The 16,624-nt window shown below is 36.2% G+C and overlaps 1 pseudogene across 1 annotated transcript; it reads right to left on the bottom strand.

Annotated features, from left to right (window-relative positions):
• Nucleotides 1-7,880: 7,880 nt before the first annotated feature.
• LOC149003051 (TMV resistance protein N-like) lies at nt 7,881-15,085 on the bottom strand (annotated as a pseudogene). The gene is made up of 6 exons (XR_016170425.1): nt 13,975-15,085; nt 12,677-13,787; nt 10,575-10,796; nt 9,088-10,487; nt 8,840-8,939; nt 7,881-8,140 (listed from the first exon to the last, which is right to left on the bottom strand). The product of XR_016170425.1 is annotated as a TMV resistance protein N-like (transcript).
• Between the last annotated feature and the right edge of the window lie 1,539 nt (nt 15,086-16,624).

Consider the following 16,624-nt stretch of genomic DNA (forward strand, 5'->3'; position numbering starts at 1 on the left):
ATTTTAAAAGTATTCTTCACCGCGTAATTATATTATTTTATATAAAGACCGCGTCATCGGATATGGTTCTGACATGGAATCATTAAAAGTCTCATTTTAATATTTTTATGCTTTGCATTTGCATTGCAGATTAATTGCAGTGGTTTCATTTGCAAATTCAAATTAGGTGCGTTTGAATCTTTTATTTTTGGGAATCGTGCGTTTGAGTCACGGCAGCACATTAACAAATAACAATGCCAAATTGCCCCTAACAGCACTTGCGAAAACTAAACAGAAGAATTACAACGTTTTTTTTGGCTTCTTCTCCAAAGAGTACGCATGCAGTGTGTGGTTATCTCACAGTGCCAGTCTATATCATTCTCCCATGCATTTTGAGAAAAATATCATCCATTAATCTCATTTGCGGATGGATAATTTTATTTTTTTAAATGAGGTTCATCCGGGTCATCTTGCGCGAACCACGACTACATTATCAGGGCGCTTTTTATATAATTAATATAGGCGGGTCTTCGCCCTTGGTCCCGAGGGGATTCGAACTCTGACCTCCTATATGGAAGCGTTGGGATTTAACTGAAGATTCATCAGGTTGTCTTTCTTGATACCTAAAATACCATTGATTAATGGTAAACTTGTCTTTTAAGTCTGTATGCGAAAACTCTTAAAATCATGAAAAGAAAAAGATAAAAACAACAATTACATCAAACCAGCACAAGTGAGATATAAAAATACAATCAAACTAAGAAGATACAACTTAATTAGACCAAAAGGTCAAAAGACTGAGTTCAACTTCAGTGTTGTGAATTTAATGTGCAACATCATGCTGTCTACGGCTGAGATTCCGTCCATTTTGATTATCACCACCTGTGAAATAGATAATCGAAATCAAAATTTCGATCGTCAACTGTTGGCAACAAGTGTTGAACATTAAAGTTCATTCCCAAAAGACTAGACGGATACAATTTTCCAATTGATGAATGTAACAAAAAAACCGCATAATTGAAGCCCAATCTAGTTTAACCTTAGATTCAGAGCACCTAAAACCACACTCAACTACAAGACTATAGCACCGAATCCATGGTAAAAATTACATAACAGAGAAGAAAGGAGGAAGACGAAAAGAAACACTGAAACACAAAGAGACCTGACTCCCTAACTTCCATCACAAGAATGAACTAAAAAAAGCCTATATACACCGGTTTAGGATAAAGAGAAACGTCGGCTTATAATCATTACGAACCAAGTGAACCAAGGCCTCACTAGAACCACAGGTCTCCAATGTGAATTTACAAATTAGTCCTCACAAGCTCTTTCACCCAAAAAATAACAATAATAACAAAGGTATTAACCTACTTGAAGAATGTCAAAATTAGAAGCGGACTAATGAACTGCTCTCTTTTTTTTTTTTTGGGTGGGGGGTTAAGAGACCAATGAACTAATTGATTCAAAACTTTAGATCAGCTTCAACTAGTGGGATGATTGGCTTTGATTTCTAAATATTTTCAAGTAGACTCCAAAAAAATGTAATAAACAAGAAAGAGACAATTATTGTTGCTCTTTGTATTATAACATAATTACTATCTTATTACCTATATTTTTTGAAATTATTGATCTAACCTAGACTTCACCTATAACTATTAATATTCCCCCTCAAATTCTATTAGTTAAGTAATGATGTAGCATTTTTAATTTATTCAAAAGTATGAAAATAAGCTCTGAGGTTTTGTATTCCTTAATTGACACTTTATATTAAATTACATTACTACCCTTGACAATTAAGAAAATTATTACCCTAAAACCTAAAGCGCCAAATTGTGTTCTCTTTTATCAAAATTATAAAAGAAAAAACAATACAAAAGATGTATTTCTTCTTCTTCCTTTCAACATTGAGAACCGTGTAATCATTGATCATCTCACATGGAATTGAAAACACCAAGAAAACCCTGGCAAGTGGCAACGTTGATTACCGTGTAAGCATGTTCACAGTTCACACATGGAATTCAAAACGCCAATATAAATGATAAATCCCTTACCATGGGTTGTAGACTTGTAGTCTTCTCCTCTCATCAACCACTCCTGTGCTGCGGTACAAATTTTGTCCACGGGTCAAGCTCAATTGCGACGTCTGATTTGACGCAAGGAGGAAGAAATCAATACTCTTTAGATCTTGGTAGCGAGTCCGGATCGGCTATCCGTCGTAGCATTTTGTGCTTTGTGCTTCTTAACTGCTTTATCACTATAAATACAGGAGGACCCACCAAATTTGTGGTGATAAACCCGTCGAGGAGTACAGAGTGCTTTCCGTTGTCAAGGGTGATGATCCGGATTTCTTGATAGCATAATATGAAATTCGCAAAAAAAAGCCAGTGGAGGAGTAGTAGGATGGTTAGGAACCCGCTTCTCAGTGGAGAGGTCATTGGTTCAACTCCTGCTGCGGCAGCATATGTAATATCCCTATCCCATATATAAAAAGTGCCATCGTAAAAAAAAAAAAAATCGCAAAAAAAGGGTTGTTGGTTATCTGAGCGATGCAATCGTGACGTGTACAAACTAGTGCCAATAAACCTCAGATTTTAAAAATAAAAAAACACTGTCAGATCCGATAAACTTGAGGTCGGCCATACTGGAAGAATGCTTGGCAACTCGCGCTGGTCTTCTGGAGGCTTTCGAGGAAGGTATGGAGCATGTGTTGGTGGAATCTTGACTCTGAACTCCCTTGGTCCAATCAATTGTAGTTTTTTTTTTTTTCTTTTCATAACCAATTGTAGGTGGTAGATGATTATCGAGTCCGGATCCGCGCTTTCTGACCACAAATATTAATGGGGCCCATTGTAAAAAATATTTTTTGAAAAAAATTAAATTTTTTTAACCAGTGGGATCCACTGATGTTTGTGGTCAGAAAGCCATGGGGGTCTGTGCTCCCTGACGGGGAGAAGATCCGAATTCGATGATTATCAATTGTCTTGATCATCTGCAATTCTTATCTGGTTTTTTCGAAAATTGCAAACAGCTGGAAATTTAGAAAAATCGCATGGATATTCGATTCCGCAAAATCAAAAAGAAGTTTGGGGAAGAAGAGTTTGCGATTTGGAAAATTTCTCTCGTTTTTTTTTTTCAATTGAAGTGGGCCATTTTTTTGTAAATTTGCATTCTAATTAAGCACTTTAAAATGTACATTATATTAAATATAAATAAATTAAATTGCTTAAAAATTATTCTTTTAGTCTCCTTGGTGGTATAATTTACATGTCACCTTATGGCCGTGTATTGCTGTGTACAACATAGGATTTTCCACCCTTTTTTATTAATAGTTTAGGGTATGATGGATAAGGTTATTTGAATGTGACAATACTCGAATAAAGTTTATCCGGCAATGAAGGGTTAGTCAATTAGTAAAACCCATACCTCTTGGTGAAAGGTTGTGGGTTTTGAACCTTAACAACGGCATATGTAATGTCTTCGTCTGTTATATAAAAAAACTCTTCGAAAATATAGTCAAGATTCGCATTAGTTGGCCTAAATGAACCTCATATCTAAAAATAACAATAATAATAAAGGCAAATTACATTAACATCCCAAAATGGAGGTTTTAAAGCATTGACACCGTACTGTATGTTTAAAAAACACAGACATCCGAATTCATTAAACACATTAGTCCATTCTTAGTGAAACAGTTTACTTACTATTTAGTTTTTTTAATTTAAAAAATATCATTACCAAAATCTGAAGAGAAAAAATAAAAAATAAATTAAAAAACGGCATTAAGTAGCCGTTAAGTTTGAATATGTAATGTCTAATTTGCCCTTTATTAAATTAAGAAATCAAAAGACGATGCTACATCATTTATAAAACCATATTAAATGTCAATTTTACTCAAAACTTCATTTATTTTGAACTAATGAAATTGGCAAAATCCAAATCCGATTTGATTTCCCATCTTCACTATACTTTATTTATTTTGAATTAAAAGAAATGGGCAAAATCCAAATCCGATTTGGTTTCCCGCCTTCACTAAGCTTCATTTATTTTAAATTAAAGAAATGGACAAAATCCAAATCCGATTTGATTTCCACCTTTACTAAACTTCATTTATTTTGAATTAAAGTAATGAACAAAATTCAAATCCAATTTGGTTTCCCATCTTCACTAAACCTCATTTATTGAGAAAACATTTTATGTGATATTCAGTTTTCAATTTGAGTTGAATTGGATTTTTCTTCCTCTTCGGTTTCTATTTGAGTTTTATTCAATCATTTTTTCTTTATTTTGTGGTTTTTTTTTTTTTAGAATAAAACGGATTATAGTTATTTTCTTCCTCCACAGTTAATTAAGGGTACTACTGTAACTCGACAAAAGGGTAATTAAGTAAAGAGATAAGTATAAGGGTATTTTTGGGTTTTTGAAAAAAATATAAAGATGCAACATCATCAGTAAACTAACAAAACTTAACGATAGGGGGCAATAGTAATTATAGACAAAGTTAAAGATTGGATTAGAATTTTGAAAAGTACAGGCAATACAATAGTAATAAAATCAAAGTATATGAGGCAATAGTGATTATCCATAAATTATTTAAAAATTGACATACATCAACATAATAAGACCAAAGCAACAATATTGAAGGACTCAAATCATAAGATGCAATCATAAAGACAAGAAAAGTCTAAAAGCATAAACATATTTCGTTAGGTATACTCATAGCTTTTAAAATAGAAGCAGTATTAAATTTAAAAAAAAAAAATAGAGAGGCAACTTTATACCTTCCACTTGATGACATGATGATGTGTGTGGAATCGTGAAGAAATTCGTTCATCTTTCTAAATTCTAAGTTCATCCCAATTGGATTCACATCTTTTACTTCCTAATGTTGAATGTCGTATGTATTTTCTATATTTGCATTGCCTCAGTAAATATATCAATACTATGATCATCAATTGACCTTGAAATTTGAGCTTGAAGCCAGCTGTTTGCCATTAGGCCTAGTTAGTGTAAACTTTTTGATGAACAAATTCAATGAAAGGGAATGCCCTTGGCATCAAAATGTGAGCCATGCTATGTTGATGTGGATGAGCTTGAACATGTCCTTGTGAGGTGATCGTATGGACATTTGAAAAGGAATGACGAACCTTTTGGTGTCATTAGGGTGGAATCATCAATCTTTTGAAGAGCTGAAGCAAAGAAAAGGCGAGCGGTTGCGTTGGTTCATCCTTGTGGCGTACTTTACATGGCCATAAAGATGCTCTAGAAAATATGAAGAGAAAGGATGGCATCAAATGTGAGTATTGGAAATAGAAAATGACAAGTGTGGGAAGACCAAAGTGATCGGATAACCGCTTTCAATGATCAAGTCAAACTACGAAAGCAAGACTGCCTCTATGGCTAGGGGTGTAAAGGGCTCAGAACTAAGTCCTTATAGAACCTAAGGATAATAAATGAGCATTTGTTTGAACCATTGACTGAGGTGGTTTGAGGGTTTATAAACCATAACATGTGGTAGGATGATCATTGGATCTTCCATGTTGGCCTTGATGTCCACTCTGTCTAACATGTGAAATGTAAATAGGCGTTGGTTATAGCTTAATATGACTACTATAACTGTTGCAACAAGGACCTCAGGTGACATGCTTTTCGTAGAGGATATGGCAACGACTATCTCGCTTGAGGTGGATATGGTGCTAGATCTTTAGCCCGCTCCATTATGGTTCTTGGCATCCCTGAGCTTCATTCTCAACCTATCTTTGCATCATCTTGAGGACGTAGGGTTGAGCCCCTCAGTCAACTTGGATAATTTCAATCAAAGGTCATGGACCCAGTTGGGCCATCAGTTCAGGACCAAGCTGGTTTACTTGATGGAAATTTGTCCAACACAAAAATGAAAGTGATCAAAGCAAATCCATGAACATTAAGTATTTATGGTGTTCGGGTATGCCGACTTTTACGGGCATAATCAAGATTTCTTCACATCGAACGAAAAGAATAATGTCCTCACATCGAATGAAAAGAATTATTAGGTTGGACGAAAAAAAAAAATTTATATATGTAACACATGGGACTTAACTAAACCCATACCCAACCCTATATCCAAAATCAGATATCCCTTTTACACCCTCTCTCAACTCAAACTCTCAACCCTAAAAGATGTTCTCAAATAGCACTCCACAACCAGCTCAAGGATCACTTTCTCCTTTCTTCAATGCATTGACCTTTCACCATCACCCTTACCATTTTTTTTTTCTTGTTGAAACCCTCACCACTTTAGTAGGAGGCAAATAGGAGGCTTTTGCTTGCTTCCCAAAAAATCCTTCTACAAGATCTACTCAAGGTCTCTGCCAAAATTGTAAACAACCCAAGTTGTGCAATTCGACATGCAACTAGTCGGAACTAAAAGAATTTTATCTATCATGGGTTGATCCAGCTTTGCAGCTTTGAAATTTTGCAGTAGAGATGCAAGAAAGCTGAAATTACAACAACCAATTATTCTTTTGTGAATTTTCTATCAATTCCTTTTAAAAATGATTATACTCATCAAAAGAATTTATTTTCTGTAATATCATGAAGAAAAGAAAATGGCATACCCCTACAAAGAATGTGCTTGTCATGATGGTCAAGTGTTCACTTGCTAGATGCTTGATCACAAACTCAAGTAGTCATCATCCCTGAAAAAAAAAGGGTTAAAGCTTCATACATTTGACCCTAATTAGACCCCAGAACCTGTAGATGAAAGGAGCTAGATTTTACCATACAGAATATAGTTACTAGTTCCCCCAAAAAATAGTCACCTCTCCAAGGAACTTTCAACTCCACAGCAAAAATTGGAAGGATGTCATGAATTAAATCATTACGATCACATGTACGTACCTGTTCTTTGCTAATCTGGACAGAAATTGGACAGTCTATGTGACCCTTGCTTGACACCTAATATAAAAATAAATATCCAAAAAGTTGAATTTAGTTTCTGTTTCATTATTAAGTATCTCCCTTGAAACAGCATATGCAAAAATTTTCAAGCAAAATCTGAATATTAAGCAAGTTTTTTCAGGTTGCTCCTATTTAATTTGATCGTGCCTTTTGTTTTCGCTTTGATGGTTATATGCTACTTGTAAATTGTTTGCAGGAAGCAGGGTTCATCAGACTCAACAGATAATTTTTCAATAAAAAATTTCTGAGACACGTCTGTTATCATTTTCTGTTGGATAGATTGTCATTATGATCAAGTGTCTATATGGTAAAATCTAGAAATAACCTCATTGCAAAGTAGAGCAACGTAAATTATGAGCTGCCCCAAATTGTTCAGTAGCCAAAGCCTCAGACACTGGGTGCACCGTTAAAATTGGATAGATTTCAAATCCAACTGCTGTGGAGTGCTTAGAGGTTACTACAAGAACAAGAAACTTTTTCTTTTTTGGAAGTAAAAGAAATGGAAGAATGCTCGCAAATGTAAGTAGTGATAACCTGGGCCACTGGTGGCATATCTGAGTCAAGTCCTGATTTCCCCTGCAAGCCACTGGCTACAACCATGCTAACAATGGCAAAGTCCCTGCGGCAGAAGGTTATATTTGAATTATTAACCACATAAGCACACAACTAACATTGACTTCAAACTCTACTAGCAAAAAAAAAGTTAGCACTATCAATGAAGAACACTGTTTACCTTGATATATTGAAATGGACATTTCCACCTATCCATCTCCAGTTGTCCTATGTGTATTCACGAAACTGTCCCATCATCTTGGTCATGATAGGCATCATGTAAACAGAAACAGATCCCTGCATCTGGTGCCTCATCATCATCATCGTTACAGTGAAGGCCAACTCTATAGCTCTGCCTCAACTTGTCTTCTTCTTCTGCCATTACATCAGAAACAGAGCCCAATCTAAATGACTCAAGAAATCTGCTGCAGGGACGTTATTCCTGCTTCTTCTTCTTCTTCCTCCTCTTTATGTTTGTCAGGAACAGTAGTTGATCCTTCAACCTCTGCTCGTGGCCAACTAGTTAAGTTCAATGTGTCTTCCTCTTGCCCCACTGCTTCAGAAACAGGGTCTAATCTTATACAACTCAAGAGTATCATTGATTGGTGCTGGTTGGGCCCATAATTCAACCACGCAACTGCACCATCTTCTAAAATCTGAATAGAATCTTCTCCTTGCAAAGGAATCTCAAACCAGTTCAAGCCTTTGAAATGGTAACTGCATATCGTCTCTTGGTCATATAGTTCCTTAACGTCCTCAATTCTCAGCGTGTGATGACACCAGATTCTTTTCTCTTTTTGGCAGACAATGGCAGAAAATTGTACGTCGATGGCTAACTGATGACCCTAACTGATGACCCTCCTCCAATTTCATATCGTCAGGTAGGGTAACGGATTTGCTGCTAGCATGAACCGAACCGTGGGCATGGCACAGCCTATGTTATTAAGAAGGTTGGGTTGGGGGGTATGTGCAAATCAATTTCATTTTGAGATTTTTCCCCCCGCCACGGGTCTCTTGGAGCTCTCTTGGAGCTTCGCATGGCCGCGGCGATGCTGAAGCCGATATCCTTGGTGCTTGAAGGAGGAACATAGGGCTTGATCGCGGAGGGGCGAGCACTCGATGGTACTTTGGAGACCTATGGTTGCTTGTATCAGGTGTATTCGTATTCTCTTCTTTCTTCTTCTAAATTTGTAAACTCCCAAAGACTTAGTGAATTGGATTCATACCTGAATCCCGGAGAGTAAGGATATGCCGAACTCCGTAATCATGTCTTCTTCTTCTCTGATGTTTGAATACCCTTATATGTTCGGTCCACAAGATTTTAGGGCATGAGATTTTGATAATACGATCACATCATGGAAGAATTCCAAACCAAAAGAAAGCATAAAACCATTTTTACAGATCTCATCATTTGCAGTCAAAGTGTGAGCCGAACCAAGAGCTAGCGCCCTATTGCTTGGTAAAAGTGTTGCCTGCAAATAAATAAATAAATAAAAGACAGAAAAGAAAGAACAGAAAAGGAAAGGAAAGAAGCCGACAACCAGAATAATGAATTAATCTACAGCTTCTAATAACTATTTCCAATTAGTTTTAGGTGTAAACAGGGACAAGGACATTGACCTGTGTCATCCTCGGAGCATGTCTCAAGTTAAACGATTCTGTTCCCTCAAGGCCCGGTATTTCCTCCAGCTTTCTGCAATATCTTAGCTTTAATGTTGTCAGGCTCTTCAGTTTTGACAGATCTGGAAGTCTTCCTAACGACTCACAATCTCTACAACAGAGTTCAACTAATTTTGAGGGAAGCTCTGGGAGGTATTCCAACTTTCTGCATCCACTGATATTCAATTGCTTCAAGGTTTTCAAGGGTGCGATATCCAGCGGAAAGGATTGAAGCTCAAGATAACTGATTTTCAGTTTCACTAAATTCTGGGGCACTGAAAAATCATCAGGAAATTTGGTTATATTGACCAGACTTACGTTATTGCAACCTCCAAAATCTAATACCTCAAGCCCGTGTAGTCGTCCAAGAAAATTAGGAAACTTCATTAATGACACACACCCACGGAGAATAAGCATTTCTGAGAGAATTCAACCTAGAAATACTATCCGGGAGTTCTTCTATTCTTGAGTATTACAAGTCAAGCTCGACTAGAGATTTTAGATCTTCAAATGACTCAGGCAACTTCTTGAGTGAATTGCAAAACGAGAAACTAATCTCTTTGAGAGAACTCATCTTGCAAATGCTATTTGGCACCTTTTCTATTCCAGTCCACGCCAAGTCAAGGGCGAGTTGATATTTTATAATATTATCAATTGATTCAGGCAACTTCTTGAGTAATTTGCATCCCTGAAGAATAAGCTTTTTGAGATGACTCATCTTGCAAATGTTGTCTGGAAGTTCTTCTATTCCTGAGTGTGATAAGTCAAGCTTTACTAAAGATTTTAGATCTCCAATTGACTGAGGCAATTTCTTGAGTGACTTGCACTTGTAAAGAATAAGCTCTTTTAGAGAACTCATCCTAGAAATGCTTTATGGGAGTTCTTCTATTCTTGTGTGAAACAAATCAAGCTTCAGTAGCAATCTTAAATCACCAATGGAGTCAGGCAACTTCTTGAGTGACACACAAAATTCTAAAATAAGCTCTTCTAGAGAACTAATCTCAAAAATTCTGTCCGGGAGTTCTTCGATTCCTGACTTTGACAAGTAAAGAATAAGCTCTTTTAGAGAACTCATCCCAGAAATGCTTTCTGGGAATTCTTCTATTTTTGTCTCCGACAAATCAAGCTTTAGTAGAGATCTTAAATCACCAATGGAGTCAGGCAACTTGTTGAGAGAACGGCACACTGTGACAATAAGACTTTTGAGTTGATTCAGCTGCCCAATGGACTAGTCTAACTCATCCAATTTAGGGAAGTAAGTAAAGTCTAATTGTTCCAACGAAGGAAACGATGAAAATTCTGGGGGACTTCAATAGCGAGTAATAGTATGAAAGCTTGAGAAATTTCAAATTTTGAAATCGCTGTCAAACAAAGAGAAAACATACATATATTACGATCCATGAAACTCAATATTATTAAAGAGAGAAAGAAAAAGTCGAATAATATACCTTATGTTCATCTGGAGGCCTAACATTCCAAAGTTGATCACAGTCCATGCGTGATAGCGTGAGAGACGCTAATCTCCTATGATATAAATTGGGCCATAAAATCTTAAAATTCTCACCATCAAGAAACCTTAAATTGGGCATCATCTCCAAGAATTCCACAGTTAAATTAATAGGCCGCCTTAAATCATAGGAGAGGCTGATCCCTTGTGTTGTTTGAATACCCTATAATAAAAAATAACTCAATTAAATGGAAGTTATTGGATAACAGTACTATATATGAGCATATAAAGAAAAGAGAGTAGTAATAATGGTGCAAACAATATAACTTAGAGAAGTTTAGAATCTGTACTTATACAGTAAGGTACATGCCATGAATGATTTCATGATTGATTGCATGTGATCGGTTCTTATGAAGTCATGCATCTAATTGTACAAATATAGGATTTATATTCAACTTAGAGCATCATATATAACCAACGGAGTGCATGCAAATCATTATCCAAAGATAGCATTATTTTCCAAACTTGGAAGTGTTATTCAATTTGTCATGCTTTTATTGTCCTCAGTTACCATGTATTTTGGTAGAGTGTCTCTACACACGTATGCATACTTTGCATCTACCAAACTAGAAAAAGAGTATGCATACTTTGTGCACACACACATGCGAGAGAGAGATGTGTTTAGGTGTTACCTTATTGTTGTGAAAAATAACAATGCAAGTGTACGTTGTCGTAACAAGTAATATAATGATAAAAGATCGTTCCCTCGAGGACTATAGATTAAATACCAAATTAATTATACCAATTTTATTTGAACAAATAATAAGGAAGATAATTATTCTATACTACTAATGCAAATTGAAATTTATTAATAACTAAAAAACCTAAGGGTCAGATTTCACCATAACTAAGCATTCCCACCCTTTTATCCCTCTTATCCTGATTGATAGTCAAGATTCCCTTCCCTATCTACTAGTCTCTCGAGTACTTCCCTCAATTGCTAATTCACTATATTTCTATGTGGGTTACAACAACTGAGAAATCATTAAATTCTATGGATTCCCATGTAACAACTACACAAACCATGTAAGTATATCTCTATCCTACATGTAATTCATGACTTTTACTCCAATGAACTAAACACATAAATCCCTTCTCAGTTCATTATGATTAACAAATTAGTTGATTAGTGGCCAATTAATCAAAAGCATGAAGAATAGAAGTAAAAACTCAATCAAAAGAAACAATATTCAAAATTATATTGATGAATTCAAGAGTGGGAATTCAAAGATAGGCTACATCTGATCCCTAGAAAAACTAAATTATTTCATACTCGAAATTAAAAACATTACAGAAGAGTTAAGAACATTGAAAGAAGATGAATAAAAACTTATTTCTAAGCTTTAGATCTCCAAGGCCATCCAACGTCTTCTGGTTCGACCTCCACGCTCTTCCAAAGCTCCCAAAAACGTCCTCCCCCACCCACTGTAGCTTGCTCTCCTTTTATAGATTAATTAAACTCAGAGTTTGAATCAAACTCAAAGTTCTTATCTGACTTAACCAAGGAATGTTTTAACGTATAAATCGGACTAACTTAGAGATCTCCAATGCATAATCCCACCGTTGGATTTGAAGACCAAGAAGTCGTGAAGCTATCCTCCAAAAATCGGCTCGATCGGACACAAGATGACCATCCGATGAAGATCTTGATCAAAACTGGACAGAAACACTCAAAAACGGGATTTTTCTGTCTTCCTTATTTAAATTGGATTCTTCTTTCTCTTTTCCCTTCTTTGATCAAATCCTAAATAGGAAATAAAACATAGAAGCATGCAAGGACTCATTCTCTCTATGTTTTTGACTTGAGGTAGTACTCTTGCAATAATACCCAGATTTGATTGATAATTTCCTACACATAAAAGTAATAAATCTTAATTAGAATTTGTTAGGAAATATATAAAATCACCAAAAATTATAGAAAATAAAGGAAATAGTGCAACATATTCATTTTCATATCATATTAGGGTAAATTGATATAAAACAATTGTAAATACATGAAAATATAGTAAATTAATCATATAAAATAATATGCATGAAATCAACTTATCACTTATGTCCTAATACTTCAACAATGTCGAAATAAGACCACAGTCTACTATGCTTACTTGGATCTGAGGGACTTTCTTCTACGACAATTCCTCTTCCCAAGTCTCGAATGTGATCATGCATCATCAGGCGTTCGTCTTCAAACTTTAGAAGGGATCTTTTTATTAATGTGGATACTGCTGATTTTGGATGATAACCACAGGCTTCCCATATGGGAATTACATCTTTTTTTTCCCATCCAATGAAAAGGCAAGCAGCATCAAGAAATATGTCTTTTTCATAACGGTCATCCAACTTGTCATAATTTATCCTCAACTTTCTTTGGACTTCTTTAGGAGGAATTTTTTTCAACTCTTCTAGTGTACTTACCCACTCGTCTTTGTCGCTTACATCTGATAGACAAGACCCAAATACCTCTAGAATTAGAGGTAACCCTTCAGAATGGTCTACCACATCATGTGAGAGTTGCATATAATCTTCTGGAGGTTGGCTATCTCGAAAGGCATGCCAACTAAATAGTTCAAGAGAAGATGCATGACTCAGTAATTCGGGCCTGTATATTTTACCTCCATTCACTTTAGCCAAGTTCAAAATTTGCTCGTCTCTTGTTGTAATTACAACTCTGCTTCCTTGACCAAACCAACTGAGGTTACCGGCCAAAGCCTCTATCTCTTCTTTGCCATCCACATCATCAAGAACAAGAAAAACCTTTTCTTTGCTAACTCTTTCTCGTATCAATGTTTTTCCTTTATGATAATCTTCTATGCGAAAGTCTTCTTTGAAAATATCCTCTAAGAACTGCTTCTGCAAAGATATCAGACCATTGAATTGTGCTGCTCGTTCTCTAACATCTGAAAGGAAACAATGCTTATGAAAGGTCGAAAGGATGTGATTATAAACAGCCTTGGCTAGAGTCGTCTTCCCGAGACCACCAGAACCACAAATCCCCACGAATTTGACATCATTGGAGCCAATATTTAATAATGATAGTAGACCGTTTACTCTGGGTTCCATGTCAATACAGTACTCAGACTCAGCCAAGCTTGTGCTACTGACCAATTCAATTTGAGCCCTTTTGGCAACTTGTTCAACCAACTCTGCTTGATCCCTGTAAAATTGAAAGAATTTTTTGAAATGAAATAAGTAAAATTAATTATAACTCTAACGGATGAATGAAAATGAAAATGAAAATGAAATGGTCTGAAGAAGTTATAATTAACTGGGTAATTTAAGTATAAGATATGATAATGAGACTAGAGCTTAATTAAGAAAGAATTTGTGGGATGGAGACTTACTTGGTGTCGTCGACAACTTCTCCTTTCAAATGTCCTACCACCCTCAAAGCTTCCCTCCAACTCTCTACTTTCTCGGGCTCAAAAATCTCCTGGTATTTCAGGAACGCATCCTCAAAACTTGCAGCCTGTTTTCGAACATTCGATGGTTCAACGTAGAAGAATATGGGTAGGATTATTTGATTCGTGGATCTGTAGCACTGAACTATCAAAGCAAGTTCTTCAAGGCACCATTTGCTATTTGCGTAACCTTTAGAGATGACAGGGATCGAGATCTTGGAACCCTCGATGGCTTTCCGGAGGGCTGGATCAATTGCTTCTCCAGTCCGCAGTTTTTCACTATCAATGAAGGCATTGATTCCTTTGTTCTTCAACGTTCTGTAGAGGAAGCCAGTGAAGCTTTTGCGAGTATCCTCACCTCTAAAGCTGATAAACACGTCGTAATCGTAATTAGAAGAAGATTCAGTTTTGGAGCTAGCAGAAGAAGAAGAAGGAGAAGAAGAAGAGGAAGAAGGAAAATCTTGTGCGGCCATCAAGTTGGAAGTTAACAAGAGTAGTAGTAATTGCAGAATAGCAGAGAAGATAAAAGTTGCTCAAATAGATCTGTGTATCCTCTCAAGAATGAAGAACCCAACTTTCTCCGTCGGTTTATAGATCTGTTTCCCTCGGAAAGTACTCAGAAAAGTGCTGTTGGCTGCGTGACTGCGTCAGATCCGATACACTCGAGGAGGTAAAAAGGTCATACTGGAGGGGAGACTGCTTAATTGGCAATTTCTGGAGGCTTTCGGGGAAGGTATTGGGGTGGAATCTGACTCTCAAGCGGCCATACGCTCTCTCTCTCTCTATCATCCCCTTTGGAGGTTTGAATTGTATCTCTTGTCTGGTTTTTTCAAAAATTGCAAACAGGGTAAATAGGGAGATTTAGAGAAATCACACGGAAATTTCACTCCACAAAATCAAATGGAAGTTTTGGGAAAGAAGGGCAATTTGCTATTTGGGAAATTTCAATTTTTCCGTGAGTGGGTTATACTCTTCTCCTCTCCTGAGCCTTTACAATTTTTCCATGGATGGGTCAAACTCAATTGCCACGCCTGATTTGACGCAAAGAGGAACAAATCTAACACTCGGTAGCATCGTTTAGAATTCGCAAGGAAAAGTGTTGTTGTTGACTGCGTCAGGTCCGATAAACTTATTAAGGTCGGACGTCATAGTCATAGTGGGAGAATGGTTGGCTGGCAATTCGCGCTGGTCTTCTTCTGGAGGTCTTCGAGGAAGGTAATGGTGGAATCTGCCTCTGAAGCAGCCATACCCTCTTTGTCACCCTCACCCCCTCCTTTCTTGAGGTCCAACCAATTGTAGTGATAGATCATTGATTATCTCTCATCTGGTTTTTTCAAAAATTGCAAATAAGGTAAATAAGAGCACAAAATATATTGATCTAGATAAACATGCAATCTCTTTGCAAAATAATATCATTCAAAATAACATGCAACCCATTTGCAATCAATTTTGTGATCACCTTAAGAGCCAAATTGCTTGGATTTTTTGAAACTTATGTGCGTTAATCAAGTTTGAAGAAGTCATAGTTGATGAGAACAAATAATTTCAAAATAGTTCATTGGGAGTATTGTTTGAGTTGCAAAACAAAGTTTCAAGTAGAAGAACTGTTTCACTTTTTTATTTGGGTTACTTTGCTAATATCCCACTCCTGAAGTTGGAAGGTTGTTTATTTTTATTTTTATTTTTCTTTACATCATCACATGGCTTTCTTTGTTTTATTTTAAAAGAAAGTTCTAACAAATTATTTTTCTAGATAACCACTAGTGACTTTATCACACATACCGTCACATCGTGTTCTCTCTATTGCTAATTGGTTGATTAAAAATGATTTTTCTAGATGACTCTTAGTGACTTCTTACATTGTCATATGGCTTCCTTTACTAAATGCTTGATTAAAAAATAGGTTTTGGTGAACAATCATAACTTATTTTTTATTGAATTATCAACAGTCTCTCCTAATTACAAGAAAAAGAAAAGAAATATCTGAAAAAACTAATCTGGATTTCCCTGTAAAGCTCGAAGCCTCAAATACTTGACTTGACTTCAGGTCTAGGTCTTTGAAATTAACAAAACCGTGGCCAACAAACCCTAAATCTATTGCAGTTAGGGTTGAATCATCTCCAGTGCCCAAAGTACATAGCGGTCATCCATTGTCAGATTACTAATGAGCACCCACGTGTCCCATAATAAATCTTAATAGGCTTAACATTTTTATCATCTAACGTTTAGGATTTATCATAGGACACACAATGCTCATTAGCCTGACTGCTACTTTGGCATTTATAGGATTCAAACCCTCACGATTACTAACAAGGGAAAATTATATTCTTAGAATTTCTATAAGAGATTGCTTGTTTGCAAAAAAAAAAAAAAAAGAATTATATTTTTAGAACTTGAAGAAGCTTTTTAGTGTAGAACTTGTGTGACTTCTATTGAATGCACCAAGTAAATATATGGAGTACTGAAAGCATTGAAGGATCACATGAGAAGGTCACAATTGGATCCGTAACTCTCATACGGAAGACTCAGTGAACCACCAAGTTTATGTCATAGCCAGCCATTCCCATTTCAAGTTTATTATTGCCAAGCTTTA

This window comes from Hakea prostrata, chromosome 10 (genome assembly GCF_041222555.1).
Source record: "Hakea prostrata isolate BN-2017 chromosome 10, UWA_Hpros_2, whole genome shotgun sequence".
Classification (NCBI taxonomy): domain Eukaryota; kingdom Viridiplantae; phylum Streptophyta; class Magnoliopsida; order Proteales; family Proteaceae; genus Hakea; species Hakea prostrata.